At 36.3% G+C, this 16,724-nt stretch overlaps 1 protein-coding gene across 1 annotated transcript in view; it reads right to left on the reverse strand.

The window, feature by feature from the left end:
- Positions 1-16,724, reverse strand: part of fbxw7 (F-box and WD repeat domain containing 7) — a 165,353-nt gene that overhangs the window by 121,746 nt on the left and 26,883 nt on the right. The window contains exon 2 of the mRNA XM_082164372.1: positions 5,082-5,137. The gene's annotated coding sequence lies outside the window, so the exon portion shown is untranslated. The remainder of the gene's footprint in view (positions 1-5,081; positions 5,138-16,724) is intronic.

Below are 16,724 nucleotides of genomic sequence, written 5' to 3' on the forward strand. Positions count from 1 at the left end.
GTAGTTGTGTTTGGAGTGAATGGTTTTATTTGTGATAAAGCAATAAAACATGCCAAATTTTGTCTTGGCCAAGCTGTCATACAAAGAATGAATACATGCAAAAACAAGAGAGACCCAACAAAATATCAATACCTGATTATTGTAGTCAAAGTTTGCTTTTACCTCTGAGCTTTTTGTTTTTCCTGTGCATTTTTTTTTTACATAGCAAAATAAAACCTGTAGCTGTAGTTTTCGAATTTTGACAGATAAATCCTTAAAGTTTAGTATTTTCTTCTTCCCTCATATTTAAAACATGTACAAAAATGTCCTTATATTTTGATGGCATAGCTTAATTGAACAAATATCCCCTCCGAAGATCACTTTTGGCCACTACTGTATATAAATGGACATAAGAAAAGAGCAACCTCAACTATATAGAAATATTACATATGAAATATTTATAAAAGTAGAAAGTTTATAAAACACAATAAGAGTAGAAATTATCAGTCCAGTTTTAATTGAGTCTGTATGTTATGCAGTGGAAGATTTATTTGCATAAGAGTGGTGACAGGAATAATAAAGCATATGAGGGATTTTACTACAGTATTGCCTGCCCACACGGGCGCACTCTGTTCAAGCACCTGCATGTATCTGTATATACTGCCCTCTAGTGGGGCTGTGAACCAAGCACGCTGTAACCACGGTAACAACGCCCAGCACAGGCTCTCCAGCTTGAAATCCTAGCTTCCTGTCACCACAACAACCAGGCAGGGTGGGCTAACTGCTGTTCACTGAATGTATTTCCTGTTTTCAAGCAGCGCTTCCGAAACGTGAATGAGAATGCCGACCGGAGTAAAACTGGGCATTTTTCAATGGACTGGAAGGAGATATCTAATGAGCTAGAAAGCATTGTTGGGTATTTTTAGATCTAAAAATAGCTGCTGTGTCAGAACATTCCAATGGAGCCTTAAAATAACATTCCAGGTTCAGAACAAGTTTTGCTTAATTGATTACCTCAAAATAAATATTTTTATATTGCTGAATTTTCAGCATCATTACTCCAGTCCTCAGAGTCACGTCCTCTTTCAGAAATCTTTCTAATATGCTGATTTGGTGCTCAATATTATTATTATTATTAAATCACCATCAATGTTTTTATGGACATCCTTTTTTTTCCCCACAGGATTCTTTGATGAACAAAGTTTAAAACATTTTACAGGAAAATCACATTTCGAAATCCTTCTTATATGCTGATATAGTGCTCAAGAAACATTTCTTATTATCAATGTTGAAAACAGTTTTTGCTGTTTAAGAGTTCTGAGAAAAATTGAGAAACGAGTGTATCTGAGAATTTCACCCTAGAGTCTTTCACTGCTCTCTCTACCAGATAAAGCCATGAAGATGACTAGCCATGCATTGTTTTTTTAAACCATAGTTAAAGTCGAATTACATGGATCTTACATCACATTTACTGTAAAGACCCTGAGAAATGAACTCATTTGAAAAAAACCCTGAAGACTTGTCTTCTGTGAGCCAAGTTGAGAACAAAGGATGTAGACAAGCTGATGTCAGAACAACTGGGACAACAGACAGAACAGAAACCTCTCATCCATGACAGGCTCATGATGCCACTGACACACAGACGGGTCAAAAGCTGGACTGACAAGTGAGGTGGTGTGGTGTAGGGGTTAAAGATGATTAAAAATGGACAGTTGGACTGAAGCACGATGGAGTCGTGCAGACTAAATGGCTGCCGTCAGTGGCCTCTCCTGTGAACCACACAGAGAGAGCTTGAATTATTAAAGAGGAATGAATAGAAGAACAGACTAAATGAAAGGGAAACACTGCAGAGGTTTAGAGTTTGAAAGTCAGACTTGCACGATGGAGACTCTGGTCTGTGTAAGGAGTTGTGTAAGTGATTCAAGACAATCTGGACGGGTTTTGATGGAGCTAAAAACGTTTCCACAAGACAAAAAAGCATCTTCTCACACCATTCATAAGATATTTATGTAAAAGCATAACTGATAAAGCAAGACCATAATGGAACACCCACTGCTGACAGAATCTCTATGGCAGTGATTTATGACTTGTTTTGATGTAAACTGAGTGAGCTTTGCTTGAAAGTGACATGCTTTCTATAGAAAATGCTTATATAGTTGTTGTTTTTTAATAGAATTGAATGTACACCATGAAACTTTGCATTTGGTGCTTAGTGAATATTTATTTTAGTTCCTGATTGATACACATTGTACCTGCAGAACAGTTTTTCATTTAAGGAGATTAAGAATTTTTACCATTTAGTTAATTTAGTCAACACCACAGACACAGTGTAATCACCAAGCGAAAATCACAGAGTAAAACTGGGAGTTGTGAAAAATATGAGACACTGGTGTTTTGCCAGATGAGAAGTTTATCTATGTATCATCTTTTTACTCTTAATTCATTTTATAACTGTATCATATATCTCTTTTAATTACTTTTATAACAGTTTTAATTTCTTGTTTTTATTTTGTGATTATTTTAATTCCTTTCTGTAAAACACTTTGAATTGCCATAGTGTATGAAATGTGCTATATAAATAAACTTTCTTTGCCTAATTATAGTTGTCAGAACAACTACGATTATTTTCAAAACGATATATTTGTCATCAACATGCCAGGCATGTGATAATTTACAAAAATATTTATGCTCCCTTTATTAATATAATATAACGATGTATATGCATCAGCAAATGTATGCACACATATCTAAATATATAGATAACAATTATGTCTATGATATGCATATATAGAATACAAATGCTTAGATATGCAGCATATTAAATATAGCACAATTCATTTTTGGCATATGTGGTGGAAGACGACATGAAACCGTATTCACAATACTTTTTTAATGAGACATTTCCTAGTGAAACAATACTTAGATTGTATAATATAATATAATAATAATGTATGGGGGGGGGGGGGGGGGGATTAATTTGTGGATTTGATATGGAGATGTTTGTTTATGATGTTTACTGGGAGACTGGTACTTTGTATTTTTCCCCCCATCTGGCCAAGTTTATATCAGCAGGAAAGTAGTTGGAAAATGTTATTACACTGATGACAATTTGGGGAATGTACTTTATTTTTAAAAAGGATAGTTCACCTAAAAATGAAAATTCTGTCATCATTTACTCAAGTTGTTCCAACCCTGTATGAGATTCTTTCCTCTACTGAACACAAAAGAAGATATTTTGAAGAATATGGGACCCCACTGACTTCCATAGTATGGAAAAAATATATATACACTATGGAAGTCAATGGGGCCTATCAACTGTTTGATTACAGACATTCTTCAAAGTACCTTCTTTTGTGTTCAGCAGAAGGGTTGGAAGTACTTGAGTGTGAGTGTGAGTATGATGTCAGAATTTTAATGTTTGGGTGAACTATCCCTTTAATATTTAAAATGAGCACAGATAAACCATAAACAGTAAGACCAGCAGCATTTATTTAGGAAGCACAGGGTCATTTTGGATTTCATGCTGCCTTTCTCATTGGATCAGTCCATACTAGGCTATGTGCTGGAATCCCTCTGAGACTCACACTCTTTGAGTCAATTTGTCCTGTCTGCAGATTAAAAAATATATAACTTATCAAATCATATTGCGCCGCTCACACTGCGTTCAGAGCTTATGTATAATTCATCACTGATATATAACATTTCATATTAGGGGGCCGTCAGCCTCTTTCTACCCCTGTCGTTTCTCTTACAATTTATCGCAGACTCCCTCAGCTCAACACATCTTTTTAAAGCAAGGTATTATAAACAGCCCAGTGGCCTCTAGCAGTGCAGCTCTTTAAAAATTCATCAATGAAAGAGCTGCCCCCTCTGCACCATATCAGTTTACCTTTAATTCACAAAAGCGTGACGAGACATACATTATTAACCAGCTGCAAGACCGGCCAAGTACACAACACCCCCCAGGCGAATGCAGACACAAAAACAAACATGGACCCCAGAACATGAAGCTGCCCATCTCACAAAAAAAACTTTTTAGAGTGTCAGGGCTGCACAAAGTGAGTCTTAACCGACATAAGAGGGGAAGTGTGAAAGTTCACTTCCTTGCTTCAACACCAAGGACAATGGGTGGCTGGGTGGGTCTCCACCTTTATGTTCTTTCTCCTGTCTTTCATCCTGTCAATGGTATGGCCATCACATCCGGGAGAAGACAACAAATGGTGGTAAGTGAATGGACTGCTCGAAATCTCCACCACTACTTGCTGATCGAGTCTAATGCCTCCAAACTGGCCACAAACTCAAAACCAAAGCGGAATGGTTGCACGTTACAGGCCGAATTAATCTCTGGCACACCACAAACACACACATACAAAAATAATAATATGAATATTCACTATTCATACAAGTACTCAAAATATGAATGTACTACCTTGTTGCCTTTGGCTTGCTCAGTTGGGGATATTTTGGGGATATTTAGGCTAATTTAATTTTATCAATCAATAAATTCCTCTTGAAAAAAAAAACTTTGTTGTATTATTTTAATTTAATACTGTGAAGCTGCTTTGATACAATCTGTATTGTGAAAAGCGCTATACAAATAAACTTGACTTGACTTGACTTATACACCACCAAATAATAAAGACATTTATAATGTTACAAAAATGTATTTAAAATAAATACTGTTCTTTTGAACTTTATTCAAACAATAGTGTAACAAATATGCATCATGGTTTCTGCAAAAACATTAAGTAGCACAACCGTTTTCAACATTGATAATAAGTAATGTTTCTTGAGCGGCAAATCAGCAAATTAGAATGATTTCTGAAGGATCACAGGACATTGAAGACTGAAGTACATGCTAATTAATTACATCTTAAAATATATTAAAATTGAAAACAGTTGTTTTAAATTTTAATAATATTTCACAATATTCGTTTATAATGTATTTTTTATCAAATAAATTCAGCCTTGGTGAGCAGAAGACCCTTTCAAAAACAGAAAATCTTACCAACCCCAAACTTTTGAACGATAGTGAAGTTCTGAATCCAGGTTTTCCTACAGTAACTGAAGGTAAAATGTGTACATCACATATAGATACTTACGATTCACACGTCTGGCAGCTGAGAGTCCTTAAAGTGTGGTTCTCCACCTCTGACCTCTGTGAACAAGAGAAAGAAGGTATTAAAGACCATCTCATTGCCTCTTGCTCTTATAAAAGGAAAGACACAAAACCCTATCTGCTTAAATTTTATCCAAATAATTAAGTAAAAACATGAGATACCTCATTACTAGTACACAATCTCTAAGAACAAAGATTAGAAAGTGTTGTTAACTGTCATTCTCAAATTAAACCTATAGGTCCTTGGTATAAGCTATAGGTCACTATTGGATATAACATTAACACTAAAATTATTGCTGGGCTGCTCAATTTGACATAGCTCATGAGTCATTGTTGATTAAATAAAATAAAGCATGGTTTTTTGATTGCTACTATTTCAAAAAAACAACATGAAATAGACATTTTCTACATGCATGATATTAAAACATTGTGAAGGATTAATCATGCATGTGTATTTTTTATTTTTACTTTTACTTTGTAAATTGGTGACATTTGCTGAATTTCTCCAATCATTTAGCCTGCCTAATCCCAGCCTCTTAAAATCAACTCCAAGCTCGCATTCACATCTGCTTCCATCCAATCAAAAAACATTTTTTCTTTTTTGATATTTAGCTTCACTTGGATGTACATCACAGTAGGTAGAAAAGATCTGTTGCAACTTCCAGGACATTGCGACTTTAACATTCCACAGGGAACGTTTATAGATAATATATACACCGGGCCTAACACATATGAAAAAGTTGAACTATAATCAACACATTGAAGAAACACACTCGGAATAAATGACAATTTCTGATAGTTTTCCATGCATCACTTATTACACCATGAATGTAACCAGAGACGAATGATAGAGAAATCTGTAGAACGTGGTGGCACTGTGCTCAAATTGTTAGTCTGGTGCCCTGTGGTAGTCACCTTAAGTGGCTGCTCATTTAAATAACGTTAAAAACAAAGTCACTGAACACTACCACATCACACTGCCATCAGTCACCAAAGCTCATGTTGGTGGAAATTACATTTTTGGTGAAGGAATTCTGGTCATTTTGTCACTACACAATTTAAGACTTTAGATCTAGACTAGACCTCTAGAATGAAGACCGCCAAAACCCCCAAAATAATCAAATTATTAAACAGAGGATTTCCAGCTGACTCAAAGGAGGAAATAAACAATTGTTATTAAAGGGATAGTTTACACAAATGAAAATTGTCATCATTTACTCACCCTCAAGTGATTTCAAACCTGTATGAATTTATTTCTTCTGCTGAACACAGAAGATATTTTAAAGAAAGTTTGTATCCAAAAAGTTGATGGTAGCCATTGACTTCCATAGTGAGAAAAAAAAAAAATACAATGGCAGTCAATGGCTACCATCAGCTGTTTGGATACCCACGTGACGTCTTTTGTGTTTGACAAAACAAAGAAACTCGTACAGGTTTAGAACAACTTGAGAGCAAGTAAATTACAAAATTGTCATTTTTTGGTGAACTATCCCTTTAAGCCAAGTTTCACTTTAAATGCCTGAGTGTGTATTCCATCAAATAGTTTGGCATGGTGTGCTCGTTTTTATAACCAAGAGACATTTCCTTTCCAGTCAAACATGAGGCATTTTGACAGTGTTGATATAAACTTCTGCAGAGATGACGTAGGCCAACCCAGAAGCAAGTATCACACTGGTTGCCTCAACAAAACCCCAAAATGATTCTGGATTATTGCAGAAAGTAAGTTATGTGACCAACAAAAGGTTATGATTCATACACATTTTACAAGGTGTTATTAGAGATTTATTTTATGTCATAGAATAAAACATGAAAATATTTTGAGCTTTTGTTAACCACAGACCTTATTTCAGACATTACCCAAAAACCCATAAAAAAAAAACACTGGCTTTGGGACGATGGAACCGAAAATGCTAAAATGCTTGTTTCCAGGTTTTGGCCGACAAAAATACACAGCACTATGGGAGATCTCTGAATGAGCATGCATACATCCAGACTACACAGAAAATAAGAATGACCTGAAATGCACTCCATGATGCTGTTCAATAACACACAGTAGGCGTGACCTGAGAACACAGGGGCCACCGAGAGGAAACCAGCTCATACACACCATTCATTGTAACTTTCACCAAAATAAATGTTTTCATACCCGAATTTCAACTTCTTTCACTCTGATCCCAGAGGTAACACGAGGACAGGCAACTTCCTGCTGGCTTAATACATGAGAAACACACTAGTGTACCTCTAGCACAGCAAAACTGGATGACGTGACCATCAACAGGCACCTAGAAGGGGTGTCTCATAGGGAAACTACAGCAATTTCCCAGGGTTTTTCTCAAGAACTTTTTACAAAATCGACAACAAGGGTGTTGAGACAGCATTGGGCAAGAGTGATGAATATTAGATGAGACAAACAAAAGAACAGTCTCTGGATAACAGCTTGCTTTTAGAAAGAGTTCAGTACAGCTGCTATGGGCTGCCATCTCGATATGCACCACATGAGTTCTCTAACAGGACAAATTTGAAATGAACTATTCACAAGTAAATCTTTATTTTTGTTAGTTCATTTTTTTTTATTCAGTCAAACTGATAGTGTTCGTAAAACAAAACTGTAAGAGACACACAAACTAAGATGGGTGAAAAAATAGAGCCGTAAATAGTGCTTTATTTAAAAAAATCATTAAAATATAAATTCAGTTAGCCTAAATTATAAAAAATAAAACTGAAGTAAAATAACTAAAGTAAACAAATAAATGTCATGTGGACTTTAGATTAATCTGTGAATCAGTTTAACCTTCCAAATACATTCAGTAAAATGATTCAGACTTGCATTTAAGAGAAGCCACTGTTCAGACATGTAGAAAGTTTGCCCAAGTGTGACAGTGGTGCTCATACACATGACAGGAATGTTTCTAAACCGAGATCATGGCTAAATAAAAGTGTACATGAAATTCAAAATTGCCTCCATTTTCTTTATTACGCATCACTGAATTTCACTGCAAATTGTTAATCTGTGGACACAATTCCAAAGAATATTCACTCCAATCCATATAAGAGCTTTCTAACAAACACACCAGTTCAGTTGCAAACACAAGACATGTAAATATGCACTTCTCATCCAAGACTATGGCTACGTTCACGCTGTCAGTTTTTGGGATGTCAATCGCATTTACTTACAGGTGTGAGTCTCAATGTCCCATTCAAACAGCAACTCACAGCGTCTTGAATATTGTCTGTATGAATGTGACAGGAGTCAAGCCCGTATTTTCTCTTAGCAGTGTTCAAAGTAATATCAAAGATGGTGACGTCCATGAAACATAAGTCTTATGATCACTTGTAATACAACAATCAAGCCGCGAGTTCATCTGTCAAATCTTCATTAACCGACAGCAGCTTTTATATCTGGCTGGAGAGCGGAGCATTTGAGTCGCACGTAGAACACAAAACTGACTTGAGAAGCTCTGGTGGAGAACAGTGACTGGATTTAAAACCTTCAGATGACACACAGCTCATTTCTCTGTCACTGCAAGTTACTCAAACCACACATGAAATCCCGCAAAACGCATTTGTACAGCACAGAGCGTCTCTCGCACTGTATGACGTGACAGACAACTAGTTGTCCAGTCCAGTCCCGTCACACAGAGATTTTCTGAGAATGCGTCCTGAAAAATGTACGGGTGTGAGTTTGGTTATAGATGGCAGTTGTAACTCCTGTAAATAAACTGTGTGTGACCATAACTATATTAAGGAATCATGTAGCCTATTTTCACAGCAAAAACTGAGTAAAGCCAAGCCAATTTGTTTAAATAAAAGGCATGCTGCTGTTAACATTAGCCTTCAAGACCCTGACAACTGACTCTTGCTGTGACAACAAGTTACATTTCAATTTCGCTGAAACTGTCACTTTCATACATGCAGAGAGTTTTGCCAACTCTAATCAAAGAGGGAAACAGAAACCTCCAGTGGTGACACTGCACTCGTCTAATCTTGGGCCAGTGATGTTATGTTGTGTTCCCATACACACTCTCAAACAAAGGGCAAAAGAGGGTCATGTTCTTTGAAAGCAGCTATGCAACACTCTTTCCAACTACATGCAGAGATCAGTTTAGCACACAGCAATACTCTACACTGAGAACAAATACCATCAACATAATTGAGATAAACTCTACTGAGGAACTTCGTAAAAGAGTTTTTGGAGATATGGGTCAACAGGGTCTCCTGACAAGCCCAGATGGAAGTCATCTGGAGAACCACAGGGTGTTACAAAAGGCTAGTTTTAGCTGCCAAATTTCTTACCTTGAATGTAAACAAAAGCTCTTGCACTAATTTACAGTTGAACACTCACGTCTCATAGTTGAACAAATATACACAAGAAAAAAAACAAGGTTTGTGTTCTGTATTCCCAAAAAAACCAACCCTAGCTAAGCAGCGGTTAAAGGGATAGTTCACCCAACAAACCTGTATGAATTTCTTTTTTCTGCTGAACACCCCATTGACTTCCATAGTATTTTTTTTTCCTACTATGGAAGTCATTGGGGTCCATCAACTATTTGGTTACCGACATTTTTCAAAATATCTTCTTTTGTGTTCAGCAGAAAAAAGAAATTCATACAGGTTTGAAACAACTTGAGGGTGAGTAAATGATGACAGAATTTTCATTTTTTGGGTGAACTATCCCTTTAAGTCAATGTCATTTCCCACAGATACTGAAAGTGTTTTTGAACATGTTAACATTAAGTCGGACAGCATTACTAACTGATATTCACCTGATCAGTTCTGCACATAGAGTAACCTTCAACAAACACTAGGCTCGTTCAGAGAAACAAGCTCATGGTGCAAGTGTGCTATTCAGAAATCATTTTGTACCCTAAACTTTTGAACTCAATAGAAGGTCCATCATTACTAGGAGTAAATATGCTGAGTAAACACAGACAAGGAAAACAAAAGGAGATTAGTAAAAAAAAAAAAAAAAATGGAATAACATTAAAAGACAAATAATATATTTTAGTCCAGCATGACCAAAAAAAGAAAAAAAAAGACAACACCAAAACAGGATAATCATTCTATCAAACTCTAAGTATGTCCTACAGGTAATATGCACTATTCACTATGCAATTTTGTAACATGATTACTATAATAAAAGTAGTACGCCTATTAGTACTAGCCTATAATAATAAATTAATCTCAGTCAATTATCGGTTGACATGAAAATCGCATTGGCGAAAAATGTAATGCATTCCTAATTGTAAAAGAAAAATCAAATGCTACCAGTGAAATGGGAGAACATGGGCAGAACATGACCTTTTTTTTTTCCAACTGTGAAGGATTGGGTGTCCCAAAAGTAACTTGAGAATGCACCTCCCTGAAATGTACAGGTCTATGAGGAATATTCTCAGCCAAAGTAGTCTAGATTTGCAAGAGCAGCAATAAGTGCAACACAATCGCAACCTTGCCACCCCGGCAAGGGTTCTCAATGAGTAACCAACACTTGGTGTCTGGGTCAAGTACATTGACACCGCGCTTTTCCCCAGAGAAGACTTCACACCTCTCTCAACCAAAAACCTAAAAAATCCAGATGTGATGGCAGGATCTGGGTTTGTGTGCTAGTTTGAAGGAATTTCATCACATGGAATCAAATTCAAGACTCAAGTTCAAGTCCAAAGGTTGGTTGTGAAGGTTAAAGAAATATGCAAGAGGTCTTAAGAAAATAGGTCAATTTCATGGAAACCTTTGTTATGTCTTTCCTTATAACACAGAGAATTCAACTCCCTCACTATCAGTTTCACACTCTGTAAACTCAACTCAGTTTAGTTCACATTATTTCTTTTACTCGAACAAACCCTTAGCAGGTAGTGCGAGTGCAGCAGAGGGATGGGAAAAGGGTTGTCAAAGAGTTCCTGTAAGGGTATGAAATCTATAATCCAAGGTTTTCTTCATCGGACGTGTTATCACAGTCCTCTGTAAGGGAGCACATCTTTGTGCTCCTATATCAAGTGAATACACAGGACATACATGGATGCACAAAGTATTACACAGGGTGTCAAGTCTTGGCTTGAATAGCTGAGAATTTGATCCACTAAGATCCGATAAACCATGTGGAGTGTTAGGGAAGCTACTTGTAAATTAGGGAAGCCAAGTAGTGAGTAGCTTGGCAAGCTACAGTTTCAAAATAGTTTGTCTTTACTGAAGCTAATTGAGAGGGCAAAATAAGATTACAGAAATTAGTGTTAACTTCCCTAGCTGTTATAATGTAATGTGAATAGGTTAACGTAAAAAAATTAAAATAAAAAAAATGCTACGTTAAATGCTGTTCCTTGGTTCTTGCGTATCCATCCATCTATCTTTTACGTACATATTTGTATATCATGTACATTACGTCATTGTGCCACTTGCAGTATCATTATTCGAGATTATGCAGTCTCAGGTGAAACTGTGTCACCAAAACCTTAATATGTTAATCTCTTTGGTGGAATAATGAGAGAAAAAGTCTTGTCTCTCTCAATTAAAAGGGAAAAAATTCTGAAAATAACTTCTTTTTTTTTTACTGCAGTTAGCAGCTGTAAGACGTGATGTGAGAACATAAGTTATTTTTGCAGCAAATAAGTTTGTTACAATGGCAAAATGCTAGATGACATTGAAAATCCACTTGATACATCAATACTGGCTTTACTAATGCCAGTAAAGTTCAAGCTTATTGAAGAAAAGTAAAACGTCAAGAACTAAGAAACCAATTAAAACGAGTAGAACAAAGATACAAATGAATGTTCTTATTTTCTCAGGTAGGTTTATCTAAACAAAAAAGATATACCCCAGAAATAATACTCTCACTCCTCAAAGGCCCTAACTTAACGTGCAAATCAGTAAAATCATGTAAGGTGTCTTTGGTCAAATGGTTCATGCTTGATTTTAAAGAGTTGTTAAAACCATGAAAGAGAACTTGTGCTGTTCCTCAGGGGGCTTTCTGTGTAGACACTCATAGCAAAATGAACTTTGAGCATCGGGAGCATGTCTAAACGGTCAAATACATGCAAAAATGTGTCAAAATGCCAGGCTTGGCGAGTATTCACGTAAACCTAGTTGGTTAGTCTTAAGTGAACATAAACAGTTGAGAGAAAATAGAATGTGTGGGCCTAACAGTATATTGGATCCGTGCATTCGGTCTTAAGTGACAGCATCCTAATAAACCTGCTCCAATCTACAGAAGAAGAAAAAAACTAAAGAAAAAGAGAAAAATCACTCCGTGCTCTTGATTGAATTACTAGTAGCTTTAATAGGAATCCAAGCAAGACTCATTCTTAAAGTGAAGACTATGCTGTGTTTTATTTTACATTTGATTATTCAAGTTCTGTAGTATGCTGTTAGCTGAATACTTACTTGCATGAACAACTTAATGCGCTTTTTCTTTTATTTGAATATTTTTTCTATTGTGTTTGTCCAATTGCTTGTTCTTTGCTTTATTGCCTTTATTGTATTATTGACTGTTTCCTTGTTTTCAATAATTAGATTTTTTTTACTTCCATTAGTTATCCTAGTATTCTGCTGTGGTATAGAACTATAGCCTGTTCATAACAGTGTTAAATAATCATAATTACAGTATTGACCAAAATAAGGGGGAATTTTGTATGAATCAAAATCCTGGGGCTAACGGTTAGCAACTTATAAACGTATTAAATGCAGGTTGAATTTCAACACAGTGGGCTTTGAGACAGTGGGCCAAGACTTGAACGCAACATCTGGAGACCACACAGATCAAAAGTATGTCTTCTACAGAGAAAAAAGAAAAAGAAAAAAAAGAAGAAAAAAAGCACAATACTTCACTACCAGAGGGGTAGTGAAAAAAAAAAACTACCATATTCTTACTCTGTACACGTCTTTTTTTTATTTAAAGAAATCTAAATTTAATTTAAAACTAATGTAAAAACCTGCCAGAGGACCAAGACAAATTGCACTTACAAGCACTAGTGCTTTTTAATTACACTAGGAAATAACAAATATCATACTGCAAGACATAAAACAACAAAAGAGCAAACCCAAATCCATTACAAGAATTGGAAACCACACAATACCATGTGTCTGATAATGTGTCACTGTACAGATCAAACTTGTTCCCCGATCAGAAGCACAGGAGGAGTGCTGGCACGGCTGCACCTGGAAGTGAATCAGGAGAAGCGAGAGGTGAACAGCATTCATAAATCATAGAAAGAATGTGCTCTCGTTTCCTCCACCCGTCCTGCTCCTCTTCATAGAGGTGTTGGTTCTCTGGTTCAAGGCAGCCAGGACATGTTTTTCTCATAAGACTGTTGGGTTAGGGTGGGGTACCTGATCTGAAATCGGCACAGTAGGGGAGCTTTTATTAGGAGCAGGCTAAACCTGACAAATATAATGATAAAGTCAAGCAATGTGGCCCATGGCACAGCTCCACCATGAGGCCCACCACAGAGATCCACGGCTAGGCTCAGGTTACAGTGCGTTCAGGTTCAGATAGTGTTGGGTTGGGCCAGCAAGTGTCTACTCCAGTTACGGAGAAAAAATGTGGAACAAAGTGAGAGACAAAAGAGGGAGGGAGGAATTCAAAAGATGATACAACTTCTCCCTTGTGGTGAAACTCTAATAATATAAGCCGTCATAATTCAATGTATATATAATACATAATTCTATGAACTCTACAGTACATCAACAAAAGAAACAGTCCATCCTCATGAGGTTTGTTGTTAAAAATGAATCAACCACGCCGTAATTATTAATAAATGAAAGGAGAATCACTAAATCTAAGGCCAGGGTTCCACAAGCCAATTTCTTTACTCGTTAACATAGTTGAAGAATCAGCGTGAGTTGGTGTGCATTGACAACAATTGTGATTCCACAGGCTAATAGAACTTAACAGGTCCTCTGTGCAGTGCCTGATTGGAACTCCAACAAATTGTCTTCAAGATGCATGTTGTCGTAATTACATCCATTATTGTCTTTTAAATGACATTACACAGAATATATATAAACCAAGCTATAGATTGTGAAACTTAAATATATATATATTATATAGAGACTGCTGGGGAAGATTTCCATTTGTTTGTCCAATCTATGGAATTAAGAAATAAACCAAACAAAATAAAAAGCAAAGCAAGAACACAAAACAACAGAAATGCTCCGCAGACCATAATAGAAATGTACTTTTACCATAGAAATGCCCATGACTGAACATTACTGCATTTCTGTGAATATTACGCATCTGTAAATGACAATTTTAAAAATCCTTATTCTTAATCTGTGAGTGTGACAGACCTCTGACAGAAGAGGGTGAGCATAAATATTCTGAAAGTGAGACAATCTTAGCCAAAATAGAGTTGTTTCGAGGCTGGCTAGCATGATACCACATTAAGGCTAAACATTCAAATTAACCAAATGAGCCATTTCAAAGGCAAAGCCTTCCCTAAAAATGCAGAAAGGGAAACTAAAAACTATGCAAGCTGTCAAACACTGAGAAAAAAATGTATTTTGAAAAAAAAAAATCCTTAATGGAAAAACCCATGGTAACATCTGAAACTGTATATTCAAGAGCCAATGTCAGACCTCAAAGGGCCTAAACATCTAACCAATCACATTTCATTAACTGCCTCCTACTAGAAAGGGCTGGTTGAGTTTATCAAGGCAATTTCTACCTCGAGATCAGAGTTAACAGACCACAGAAGTGCATTAAGTAATAGACTGAGCAGATAACATGGACCATTTCCATTGGACCATCTCTTATTTCAAGCCAGAGCCAGCCGACAGACTAGAAAGAGCCCATTGAGGAACAAAGTTTGCTAAACATATGGCTGTACGGCTGGGAGAGGTCCAGATGCTTTTACCACTGTACCGTTATTGTAAGGGCCCCACACATCTCTATGAGAAATTTTCATCCATTCTATCAGGCCGATGAGAGAGACATTGTAGAGGTGACGCAAACCCAACAGTCTGATGTCAGAAATGGGAAGAAAAGAATGGGGAAGATAGGGATGAGAGAAAGTGCATGTCTCTTACTCTCCATGTAATCTTATCATCTCCCTCCTCTGAGATGATCGCCATCCAGATGGGCCAGCAGTCTCAAAAAGCCATTTGTCTTCATTAGATCTGAGAAAATGAATAAACAGACTCTGCCGTCTGTTTTCCCTGTGCAGACTGTGGGCAAAAAGGAACCAGGTGCACAGTAGCAAACGCCTGCACTTAATAACAGATACGATACACCTTGACACCTACCACGTTTCAAACACACAGGTCAATGACATGAGTTCCCCTGAGAAAAGAAAAAAATATAAATGCATGTGCCAAGTTCTCTGAAATGTACCATTTATATTCATGTTGATTTAATATGGTTTTTAAAACCTTTTCAAGAAAGATTTAAATTAGGGGTGTCGCAACAACGGTAACCATGAGATTTCAAAAATGAAATACCAATATCATGTTAATACTACACACGATGATAATATAATATAATCATTGTATACACTTTTGTAAAGTTTTAGATTTTTTTGTACAGTTGTACAAAGTTGTTCTCTGCCTTCCTACACATTTTGAGTGTGATTCACTAGCCAAAAACAATGAGAAAAAGAAAATTAAGTTAAATAAAGGATTTTTTAAATCGAATTTCTATAGATAATCATTAATGTCAAACTATAATAGTTAACTTTAAGGCCTACAAATGTCACCACTAAAAATGTCAAGCAAAAAATGTTTTTCCGTAGCGTTATTACTGACCCACATTCATTAGACTAGCATGTTTCATTTGAGAACCATAACACATCACTTATCACTTAAAATCTCTACAAATTTAGACAAAAAAAAAAGACTAAAGCCCATGAAACATTCTGTTTGAACGTGGCCATGACTGGCAGCTAGTGCTGCACGATTAATCATATCGCAATCGCAATGTCAAGCCTATGCAATTATGAGACACAAAATGCTGGAATAAATAAATTTGGCCAGTCAACGTTAACGTGTTAAATTGATTAAATATTGATCAAATATTTAACGCAATCAACGCAGCATCCATTAATTGTTGTCAATTACGCACTGCCTGTGAATGTCCTGACTGCGGTGACACACAGAAAGTATCGTGCGCACAAACAGCACGCCAGAATACAGTTCTCTTTCACTCTTTAATGAACAATCACACACACAATTATACCGAAATGTCAGTTTTGTCGAGTATCTTCATAACATAAGAGCAGTCTTATGATGAACGTGAAGAGTTGTGAGAGAAGAGAAGAGCGTGTGAGACCCGTGTCTCTGTCAGCAGCGGCTAGTCTTAAAGGGACAGCAGCCAATAAAGCTTTCTGTCAGTAAACTTAATCAAAGAACAAAGGGAACAGAGAAAATTACTCACTGCTCTTGACTAAATAACTTTTGTAGCTTTAATAAGGATTATTCTATATTTAATTTATAATTTATGCAGTGCAGACTGTTTGATAACTTTTCTGTATATGATAATCAATTTCTGTATATGTCCTACTTGTTAGACAGTAAGGGCATATGTAAATATGACATTTATTTGATACTATTGTACTATTCAATTGAGGCAATAACAAGTTTGCAATAATGCAAAGATGTCTATTTAATTTTGTAAAAAAAAAAAATTATTTGAAAACACTGTATT

The sequence above is a fragment of the Leuciscus leuciscus genome (genome assembly GCF_965113295.1).
Source record: "Leuciscus leuciscus genome assembly, chromosome: 3".
NCBI classification, from domain to species: Eukaryota; Metazoa; Chordata; class Actinopteri; order Cypriniformes; family Leuciscidae; genus Leuciscus; species Leuciscus leuciscus.